The 12,596-nt window shown below is 26.5% G+C and overlaps 1 pseudogene; it reads left to right on the top strand.

Annotated features, from left to right (window-relative positions):
- The first annotated feature begins 4,548 nt into the window (after window positions 1-4,548).
- Window positions 4,549-7,388, top strand: LOC145832589 (dnaJ homolog subfamily A member 1-like; annotated as a pseudogene).
- Window positions 7,389-12,596: the final 5,208 nt, after the last annotated feature.

The following is a 12,596-nucleotide window of genomic DNA, read 5'->3' as shown; positions in this document are numbered from 1 at the left end:
AAAACTTTTACTTTTCATACCACAACTTGGTACAAGATAAGCATAACTAACAAAACCAAATACAAAACCCAGTAACGAAGACCAAATGATATCAAGGACAGATATAAAAGTTTTATAAACGTATTAGCTATGTATAAATCATTTAGTCTTCCAAACAACTACCACGATCAAAACTTTTCCAACAACTAACAACAATTCGACTGAAGTTAAAAAAACGAAACCTCCAATTTGTAAGCTTTCTGTCTGACAAAGATTACGTAGAAATAACTATAAAATCTCATTAAAATTTCAAATAAACTTAAAGGTTTTAAAAGGGAAGTTAGTAAAAGTTGTTATTTAACACGTCAGAAAAAAGAACAAACTATTTAGTTGCTTATGTTTTAGAATTTGTTCGAAATATTATCCAAAACGTCTGATATGACTATTGGAAAAAATTTGTGAATCAAAAAACAAGTTAACGCGTTGTATAAATAGTTTACTTAAAAGTAATTAAACTTTTAAGAGAGCTTTTTATTTACTGCAAACTTTATATAATGTTTATGAAAAACAAAAAACACTAACATTTTATAAACTTTAAATTTATTTATTGCTTAAAACTTATCAATTGCTTTCACATAAAGCTATTGAAGACATTACTTACACTGAATTCATGGTTGTTGCTAAAGAACTCGTTTCAAAATGATTTCTTTCTCTGTGAAAGTCAAATATTTCAAAATGGAGATGTATTTTACTTTATTATATTGTTGGTGTTCATTTAAATCATTTATGCTGGCATTATTGATACAACTAAACTTTCCAAGTAGAAACAGCAACAGTACAAAACGTTTTAGATTCAGAAGCACACCTATGTAAGTTTTCAGCGTGGTTCGAATAGAAAATTTGTTTTATTTAAATACTTTATACTTACCATAATACTCAAAGTATTGAGAAAAGTATACTATTACAAAACAGTGAAAATTTAAGTTCGTAGCAAAATGTATGTAAGATAAATTTTATTTTGCTATTAGGCTTAATTTTCACGAGGCTTCATTGACTATTATCAAGTTACTTCTGCGTACTTTTAACTGTAAAATAAAAAAATAAATCCAATAATGCTTATCATTGATATTACTACTTAGATTGAAAACTCATAAGTGCAAAATATTTTTAGGTTTTCTAAAAATCAAAAGTAGCTTACTTTAATGCTTGTGTTAATCAAACGTAAAACAATTTTATTCAAAACGTTATACTTGCTTTAAAAAACTTCAAGTCTACTTTGTTGCTTACTAAATATAAACATAGTAATTTAATTGCATATTATTTTCAGCTTGAAAAATGATAAATCTTATGTAACAACGAAAAAAAAAACAGTTGGTCTAGGCTTAATTATCTGTACAATATCCAATGTTAAAGTAAAAATGGATACTAAATCAGCTCAATCTAACATATACTTTTACTGAAATGTATACTTGCATTTGAAAATGCTGCACAATAAAAAAGTTGTTGATATTCAAACAAAACTTCAACCACCTTTAAAAGATGTAAAGAAGAAAATGTTTTTTGAAGTAGAGTTTCGTGCTCGACATGATAGTAAAATTTAATTTTGCAAAAAAAAACAAGGTTTAAAAAAACAAGCTAGAAGTTTAAAACCAGGTTAAAGTTATAAAAATAAATAAAGAGAGACCACGTGATAAAACAAAATTTCTGCTTAAATTCGCCATAAGAAAGTATCGTGAATATTAAATGTTAAAAACCCTAATTTTTCATCGTTTTGATAAACTTTTTGGTGTTTTGTAGCATGAAATTTTCCGCCAGAAAACATGGAAATGTTTATATGTAAGTATTGGCAAGTTTGAAAAGAAAAGAAAAAAAATCCAAAAAAAAGTTTTACTTGTTCATTATCATTCAATTTTATAGCATAAAAATTTGCATAAATTTCAATGACTACAGTTGGTATGGTCTTTAGACAAAAATTACTTTTTTATTAAGTATATTGATGTAATTAGTTCTTTAAAAGTTTATAAAAAAATTACTTTGACTCATAGTTTCATTAGTATTTTGATACGTGTTAATATAGTTTGTAAAGTTAAACTTTAGTGTCCTAAAAAATGTTTACTCACATATTTATTGCAACTAACGGTTCTCTTTACTACTAGTTTGAAGTGTTGTTTTATAAATAAGTACTACACAAATCAACAAGCTTTATAAACTAGATTTAAATAACTAACGATGTAATTAATAGCTCTTAGCTTAAGTATTAAGTAAGATAACATTAGATTAAATTGTTAGTTTTATCACTTTTTTAAATGACAAACATAAAATAGTTTATGTATATAAAAAGATATAATTATACGTTAGTTGAACCAGATAAATAATACTGAAATAACCAAGATAAAAGGAAATAACTTTAGTTAAAATCTATATACAGCAACAAGTTCACACATATTAACTTTTGAAGAATGATAACATTTTAAAAATCATGATAGATTTTAGCTTAGTTTTTACGTAAGTTACATGATAAGTGAAATGTGCAGGTTTTTGTATATAGTTTAAACAGCACAGTATTATGAATTGATGATAGTTCATCTTTCTAAGTTTTCAACAGTTCATTGTGTTAAAACATTAAGAGTTTATTAAAAGACCCACTTAAATCTAAATAAGTGTCTAACTACTTTTGAATAACTTGAATTTATTACTGTTTTGAACAGATTATCTAAGTGAACAATACTACTCAAAAGTATTAAAAGTATACATTAGCAAGTTATTTGACTATACACAGTCAAGTCTTATAGATAAGTTTGTCAGTGCACACTTGAAAAAAAAAATTGTCAAGTTTTAAGAAGTATGTACACTTACTTATAAACTTGATGAAGTGTTTTTGTGTTTATGTCGAAACTTAATTGTTTTATTAGTATTAAACTGTTAAATTAAGAAATAATGCTAAACTTAAGTCATGTAAAAATAAGTTCTTGTACAAAATAACGACCAAATTGATAATAGTGAGTTGTGAAGTTAAGCTAAGCATTAATGTCTGCATAAATGTTTATTCACATACTTATTGCAACTATGTATACTAGAGTGAAGTATTGTTTTAATAATAAGTACACAAACCAATAAGTTTCTACAAAAAGTTATTGAGAAAAAACTTCACTAATTAATCACAAGCTTAATGTAATAGTATTAGCAACACGACTTAATTTTAGACTCTTGTAGAATACTTTTTGTTTAAGCAGTTAGTTAATGGTTAAAAATGTAAATCTTTGAACTAAAATGAAGGTTTAAAGCGGAAATTAGGAATATAGCAGTGGTATTTGTTATGAAGATGCTAGTGCCTGCTATGTGTTTCAATTTCTAACTCATATCATACAAAAGCATACAAGTTTCAAACGTGTTCAAAAACCAAATAGTTCAAACTCAAAGCTTTGAAGTTTCAAACTTCCATTTTGTCTATTTTTCATCATTTTTATAAAGTGTTTGGTGTTTTTTAAAGCAGAATTTTGTGCTGAAATCGATAGTAAAATCTATTCTAAAATAAAACAAAGTTTAAAAAAGTTATAGCCAAAAGTTTAAAACAAGCTTAAAATTTTCAAAGCGAGAGAAGAGAAACCACGTGATAAAATTAATTTTCCGGCTCAAATTTGCCATAAGAAAGTATCGTGAAATAAATCTTATTTTTTATCGTTTTGATAAATTTTTTGGTGTTTTTTAGCATAAAATTTTCCGCCAGAAACGACGGAAATGTTTATTTTTAATTATTGGCAAGTTTAAAATAAAAAGAAAAATCTTCCGAAAAAAAGTTATACTTGTTCATTATCATTCAATTTTATAGCATAAAAGTTTGCATAAATTTCAATGACTACAGTTGGTATGGTCTTTAGACAAAAATTACTTTTTTATAAAGTATATTGATGTATTTAAATCTTTAAAAGTTTATAAAACAAATTACTTTGACTAATAATTTCATTAGTATTTTGATACGTGTTGATATAGTTTGTCATTTATATAGCTAAATTTTAGTGTCCTAATAAATGTCTACTCACATATTTATTGTAACTAAAGGTTCTCTTTAATACTAGTTTGATGTGTTGTTTTATAAATAAGTTCTACACAAATCAACAAGCATTATAAACTGGATTTTACAAGTATCAATGTAATTAATAGCTCTTAGCTTAAGTATTAAGTAAGATAACATTAGACTAAATTGTTAGTTTTATCATTATGTTATTTAATAGATAGCATATTTATATCAAAAAAATGTGCTCAAAGCAATTTTAATGAATCTCGTTTATAATTTAATTTAAATATCAAGTATATTTTGTGATACTTGATTATGAAGTAACTCATAATTCGTTTAACTTGAGGTCTAAATGAAGCTTTATATTTTTAATGAATAGTATATTTTTATTAAAATAATGTGCTTTAAGCAGTTTGAATAAATATCGTTTGTAATTTAATTCAAATTTCAAGTATACTTTATCTTGAAGCTTGATTATTGAGCTTCCCGTAACTCGTTTAAGTTGAGGTTTTAATTAAACTTTATATTTATAATGATTAGTATATTTTTATTAAATCGGTGTAACTAGAACAGCAACTGATGCTGAATTGAACAAAGCTTACAGAAAAATGGCCATGAAATTTCATCCTGATAAGAACCCGGGAAATAATCAAGCTTCTTAGAAGGTATTCTATTGGTTCTACGTTGACAGTTCAATAACTTACTTTACTTGATTTAAAATATTTAGTATCACTAAAATTTGAATATAGTACTTTTTAGAAAAATAATGCATTTTTGACTATCTTTAGATTTGAATGCTGTTAAGTTTCCACTGTTAGAGTATAAAAATCTTACTTAAACATTATATAATTTATTTAAGTATTCGCTTTTCATTTCTAATAGAAATTTAACCTTTACATTTTTTACACAGTGCAATATAGAATAACTTTCATCTAGAAAACTAATATATAACGGTTCAGAAAATTTATTTTATATTAAATTTTTAAATTAAAATGCCATATCTTGTAATTTTAATCTCACAAACACTACAAACTTCAACAGTTAAAGGATATTTTCTTACTTAAATCTATTTTATACTTTAAGCAACTTGTCTCACAAACAAGTTTCGAACAGTTCAAGGAAATATCCTTTACTTATATCACATTACTTCTATATTTTCTTTTTCAAACAAACATATACAACAGTTCAAGGAAATATCTTACGCGTACGAGGTTTTGTCGGACGAGGAGAAGAGAGCAATATACGACGAGGGGGGCGAGCAAGCGCTGAAGAAAGGAGGCGGGAACCAACATCAGGAACCAACGGACTTTTTCGACTTGTTCGGTTTTGGTGGAAGTAAGTTATTGATTTTAATGCCGGAAAAACTTTAAAAAGAATATAAAAGTATTGAGAAAATTAAGCGATTCTGGTATCATTTTATACTTTAAAATGGCAAGTAGTTCTATGATAAATGTTTGTTTTCAAACGCAATTGTTTATAGATATCCTAGTAGTAAGTTATTTTAAAAGTACTTTGATTTTACAATATGATCAAGTTTCATAATCAAAAACTTTTGGTAGTTATGTAGTTATCGGTATTCATTTTAACTTTTGTTTTTTTTAAAGTGGGTGGGCAACGCGGACCGCCGAAGGTAGCGGACGTCATGCACGAGCTGAAGGTATCGTTGGAGCAAATGTACAGCGGCGCCACCAGACGACTGAAAATAAACAGGAAGGTTGTGTGCAAGCAGTGCAGCGGTAGAGGGGGTAGCAACGTTAGAAGTTGCAGGCACTGCGATGGTCAGGGTGTCAGGTTCATCTATCAGAATTTGGGAATGAACATGGTTCGACGGGTGAGTGTTTTAGTATTGTATTATGTATATATAATGTTTTTGTTTATAATCATTAGTACTTTATTGTATGATCTAAACAGTTTAAATATATGTCTGTTCAGAAATATTTTTTTTGTAAGAACACTGATGAAGTTTTTTGAATTATGAAGTACTAATGTAAACCTATATTTTAATATTGCATGTTTTTAGATACAACAAACATGTCATTTTTGCAACGGTGAAGGAAAGATTATCGTTAACAAATGCAAGAATTGTCATGGAAAAAAGATTCTAACCCAACCCAAAATCATTGAAGTTCATATTGATAAAGGTTTTATTTTTTATTAAAACTTATATTTTTATTTATATCATTGTAGTTTGTTTTAAATCAAACAATTTAAGTTTTCATTTAATTAGCTATGAGGATATTTTTATTTATTATTTAGTTTTGCAGTTTATTATCAACAAAACAACGTTTCACTCCTATATTGGGATATTCTATTTGAATAAGGTTTGTATATTATTTACAACAACTGATGATTTTCTATATCCGAATATAGGAGTGAAACATTGTTTTGTTATCATTTATATTTCACACACGGTTTTTTTTTCGAAAATATTTTAAGCTAAAATAAATAAATAAATGTGTCTTTTTTAATAATTGGTTACAATAAAAACATAAATAACTTGTATGAGATAATCAAACCATTTAATTACCAAAAATTATTCCGAGTTTTTACAATTTGAGCAGATTAAGTTCATAAAGCTCATTAAATTCAATTGAATTCTCAAACAAAGTTCTCAAGTAGTTTTTATTGTTTCAAAACAAAACATAACATTTTTGTACTTCAACAGGAATGAAAACGGGTCACACGGTCAAGTTCACGGGCGCGGGAGACGAGGAGCCCGGCAAGATCGCAGGTGACGTCATAATCGGGTTGAAGCAGAAGCCCCACGACGTTTACACGAGGAACAACATGGACCTGCACTTGCAAATTGATATTTCCTTAAGTGAGGCTCTCACTGGGTTCCAGCGCGTCATAAAGACTCTGGATGGAAGAAAACTTCTTGTCACAAACGGACCCTGTATGTTGTTGTTTGTTTTTTCTAATTTAGTTGAAATTAATATTTTGAAGTAGTATGATATATTATTAATTTTTAACAACATCTGAATAATGCTGTTGTTTACGAGTTAAAATATTTCAGTTTACTAATGATAAAATGAAGAGAAAGAAAAATAAACATAAAAATTAAACAGGCCAAAAGGTCTAACCAGCATTTAAATTTAAGTTATTAAACACTCTTATCAATCTAAAAAATGTAAAACAAATCACAGTATTAAGTGAATAAACTTTCATAGGTGACATCAAAGACGGCTGCATGGTGAAATACATAAACGAGGAGGGAATGCCGAAGCACAGAAACCCGCTGATAAACGGAAGGATGATTGTAAAGTTCGTTGTAGTTTTTCCACCAGTTGAGTTGAAGGATGAGAAAGTATTGAAGCAACTGGAAGACCTCCTCCCGCCCAAGAAGACTGTTGAGGTTGAAGATAATTACGAAGAAGTAACTTTGGAACCGTAAGTTGCTAATGTGAAACAATTACCATTTTAATTAATGTTTTTAGCTGATTTTAAAATATATTTCTTAACATTTTTTTATTTATTTAAAATTCATTATCTTGAAAACTTGGTCAACATATCTTTTTTTATTAACGTTTTTAATAAAAAGAATCTTCTTTAAAATCTCTAAGGAACATGATACATTAAAAGTTTGATTTTTCAAAATGGAAAATAACGTCAATCTAAAACATTAGTTTTTATTTCAGATGTAATATTCTACCATCTCGTGCAACTGATTCACAAAACGATGATTCGAACGAAACAAATCCAGGACAGCAATTTTTCCGTAGATTTTTTAACTTGTAGTGGAAAAACTTAACAAGTTGTGTTGTGGTTAAAATTTAACTTTTATAGTTTAATTATTTTAGGAAATTTATTTAGTTGTCTTGCACATGTCCTGGACATGACTTTAAACTGTATTCAACTGTATCCTGGTGTATGACTTGATGATCGAAAGGATTTTTCGTACACCAGGTCCTAGGACCAAATATTTGAGCGCTTTTTTTTTCGTTCAATAAACAATACATATTTGTTTACACTCTTAGTTAATAAACTTTAGTTAGTTAACAATCAAAGTGCTTTAAGAAAATATTTTTTAATGATTTTTAAGCTTAAACGGTTTTTCTTAAACGGTCTTAAATACATAGTATGTACTTATAAAACTTTTGTTTAGTTTATAAGTAATAATAAGTTAATTTATAATTTATTTTCAATTATAGAACCACTTCGCTAAGAACTTATGAAGTCCATACTGACTTGATATTTCTAATTATCGTTTCTGTAATGCTGAATTGTAAGCGTTTTTAATATCAATGTAAACTACTTGAATACATATGCTTTTGAGATAAGGAACTATCCATGAATATAAGCATATTAATGATTGAATGTTTTACTAGCGGTTAGGGACAAAACAAACTTTATAGACATTTGAGCTCCCATCTTAAACTTTATATATGGTGATTTTAATCTTTTGAGTTATAAAAAAATAAACTTAAAAGAAAAGTCAACAACTATTACACTTAAAACATCATTTACTAATTTCAACAAAATATATAGGCACATAGTTATTGACAGTAGTTAGTGTTCAATGTACAAATATAATAAGACTTATATTTAAGCTTTGAAATTTAATATTCAATTTAGCTTATTTTTCATCGTTTTAATATATTTTTTGGGGTTTTTTAGCATGAAATTTTGTGCAAGAAACGATGGAAAAGTTTATTTTAAAGTATTGGTGAGTTTTAAAAAAAGTATGAAAAAAATTCCAAAAAAATTATACTTGTTCATTATCATTCAATTTTGATGGTAAAAAATTTGCATATTTTTAATGATATTGTAATTTGCTATAAATCAAGTAATAGAAAGTTTTTCAACTTAAGTAGCTTTAAAAAGACCATTATATTTTATTTTCACAGTTTATTATAAACAAAACAATGTTTTACTCCTATATTAAAATACAAGAGATCTTCAGTTGTTAAGAATAAATCAAAACAATTGAAGAAAAAAAAAAGTTCAAGGTTTATATATAAAAAGTATAATAACTAAAACTAAATCAAAAAAGCCAAAGTATTGAAAGACTTATGGTTTTAAAAACTTATATTTATAACTAAAACTTGTTACTATAACTGCATTAATTTTTACTGTGAAGTATGAGATGTAAGTGTCAAAATAGGTTATATAATGCCTATTATAACTTTAATGACTACGTTTGTTATGGTTTTTAGATAAAAGCTATATGTTCTTTAACAGTTTTTATAATGAATTAAACTTTTGCTAATAGCTTCATTAGTGTTTTGTTATGTGTTAAACATAGTTTGTAAAGTTAAGCTAAGAAGCCTTAATGTCTTCGTAAGTGTTTATTAAGGTGTTTATTACACCGAAATATCTCATTAAAACTAGAGTGAGCATTATTTGAAAACTAAATAAACAAACCAACAAGTTTGTATAGTAAGTTACATAAACTAAACTATTAATCTCAAGTTTATGGTTATTATATTAAATCAAAGTTTGATTTAAAACATTTAAATTTACTTATACAGATTTTGTTTTAGCAGTTAATGAACAGTCACAAATACAAATCTTTTACAGAAAGAAAATTTTAAAGCTGAAATAAAAAACATAGCAGAGATATTTGCTATGAACACGGTTCGAATACTAATACCTGCTAATTGTTACTAACTCATATCATGCAAATAGATAAAAGTTTGAAAGATATTTAAAACAAAAAATAGTGTAAATTCAAAGATTTGAAGTTTTAAAGCTATTTTATGCTTATTTTTTATCCTTTTTATAAAGTGTTTGGTGTTTTTTGAAGCAGAATTCGGTGCTTGACATGATGGTAAAATTTATTTTTGAAAAAAACAAGGTTTAAAAAAGTTAGAGCTAAAAGTTAAAAATTAGCTTAAAGTTGTCAAAGCGAGAGAAGAGAGACCTCGTGAATGTCACCAAGTGAATTTTTTGCACAAAGTTTTTATTTATTACGTAATTATACAAAAATTCTGTTTGCAGAAATTTCTAAAAATTTGCAATTCATTTTAGAAAAGTTTTCTTGAAAGTGGTAGGTCATCAAATTTTTACTTTAACTTTCTCTACATATGTACTTTTAGAGTTTACCTTTTACATGTTTCTTTAAGTAATAAAAGGTACTTAATGTACAAGCACATACAATTCAAAACCAATGACAGTTAAAACTTGAACTGTTTATGAATGAATAAGAAAGAAAACAAAACAAATCTACATCATCTGCATGTTGTCAAAGTGATTTAAATCAACAGTGTACTACTTTATTGTGATAGTCATGTATTTTATTTTCTTTTTGTTCACAACTTCAAAGAAAAGTCTCTACCTGTATGTTGAAAAATTGTCTTAAATCAACAGACTTCTACTTTATTTTGATAATCATGTGTTTTATTTTCTATTTGTTCACAACTTCACAGTAAAGTCTTTACCTGTATGTTGAAAAATTGTCTTAACTCAACAGTGTACTACTTTATTGTCATTATCATGTGTTTTATTTTCTTTTTGTTCACAACTTCAAAGAAAAGTCTTATATCTGTATGTTTAAAAAGTGTCTTAAATCAATAGCCTTTTACTCATGGTCATTTGTTTGATTTACTTTATATTCATAAACTCACTAAAAAGTTTTGTGTTGAGCAGAAACAAATTGGGCATCTTTATTTAAATGCTAGATCAACCATCTTTATAATCCCTAATCAATCCTCAGTACTGCTAACCATTTTGGTGAACCAAGTCAGTTCTTGGACTATTGCAGCTATTAGTGAGGTTAGTTTTTTGTTTAATTAAGATAGATAAATGTTATACAAGATTATTTTTCAGGGTTGCCAAGCATTTAATGTTTTCTCAGTTTTAAATACTTAAAAATTATTTATTTAATTAAATATTGTTTTTGTAAACATAGAACATCATTAATATAATTTAGTGCTCAAACTCAATTGATATCAACTAAATGTAAAGTACATAATGCTGTAACAGCTTTTGCTGCTTAGTTTCTAATCAAATATAAATTGAGCTGAATTTTACAAGAGTACAGTTTTTGAATTAAAAACTGGCAACCCTGGTATTCATATTGTTAGTAATTTTTTAAGTAAATGTTTTATTATTATTATTTAATCCACTAAGCAATTGAAGCTATAGAGTAAAAAATATGAGTTACATATTTTATTACATACAAACATATAAGAACACAAACAAAATTAAGAAAGCTTGATCAACTGACTGATATTTAGTTTGTGTTTTTATATGTTTTTATAACTAAGTTAGATAAAAGTCTGGTTTGTTTCAGTTAGTTGTAGTGATTGTAATTAAAAGTGGTAATAAAATTCATAGTTTAAATACATTATAAAATTAATAATCATTAAGTGGTTATTATAGTTGATTGAGTTGTGATAAGTAAACTGTAACTAGCTGACAAAAACCAGACTGTTGTCTGATTATACATGATGTTTGAAAAAAGACTATGTTTTAAAGACATGTTAAACTAATTTTCTGGAACGTTAATAATACTTCACAAAAGTCTTTGTCTGGAATTTTAATTGTGACATTATAAAATAGTGTATCATAAGTATTTGTTTCATGTTCAACTTGATGATATGTGTAACATTAAGCCAAATATTTTTTGTTAGTTTCGTCTAAACCAGTGTTAGTATATGAAATGCTGTATAAAACAAACACTTATGATATACTGTTAGAAAGTGTCACCATAAAAATTCTTATGAAAGATTATTTAAACGATTAATAGTTAGTTTTTTATATAATATACAAGCATGTTAACTATATTCTTTGAACAAAAACTGTTCAAACCATAACAAGATGTTTGTTAAATGTTTTTAGAATTATGTAGTACAGTGTAATAATTGATAATGCTAATTTAGATAAGAGTCTGGTTTGTTACTTGTAGTGGCTTTAGAGTGTATTTAAAAGCTAATAAAAGAAAAAATGTAAAATTGATATTTAGAAACAAATGTTGATAACCCTTTAGTGTTTTACAGAGCTATGCTAAACAAACTGTGACTAGCTGACAAAACCAGACTTTTATCTGACTACATATGATTGTTATATAGACATGCTAAACTTATTTTTGGAACACTACTAATAGTTTAAAGTAGCCTTTGTCTGGAATTTCTATTGTGACATTATAAATTAACATAGGTGTTTATTTTATCTCAAACTTGATACTATGTATTGTGCAGCATTATTTCCAAGTGTTTTTTGGTAGTTTCATCACTCATACTAGTAGATAGTGTCACAATAAAGACTCTTTACAAAGACTATTTTGATAATTACTAAAAGTATGTTTTTTATATGGTATACAAGCATGTTAACTATTTTATTTAAACAAACTCTGACAAAAACTTGTTAAAAAATAAAATCACTAATATTCCTTATGGATTGTTTATAACATTGTGTAATAACTCAAGTGGTACTTCTGTTTTATTGGTTAAGCAATATTGTTTTTGACAGGGGTTGTTTAAATTCAAATATGTTAGTAATTAGGTAAGTTAAGCCATATTTTAAGTGGGTCGGCTGCAGTTGTAAGGCTCTGTATATGTTTTCATTCATAACATTATGAGGTGAAGTGATAAACCAAAATACATAAAAGTAAAATGAAATACAAGTTTTATTACTGCAAAGTTGAATTTATTAAAAATTG

The sequence above is a fragment of the Thalia democratica genome, chromosome 3 (genome assembly GCF_965202585.1).
Source record: "Thalia democratica chromosome 3, ktThaDemo2.hap1.1, whole genome shotgun sequence".
NCBI lineage: Eukaryota > Metazoa > Chordata > Thaliacea > Salpida > Salpidae > Thalia > Thalia democratica.
The sequence above is the reverse complement of the archived record's forward strand: the minus strand, read 5'-3'. Positions and strand labels throughout refer to the sequence as shown.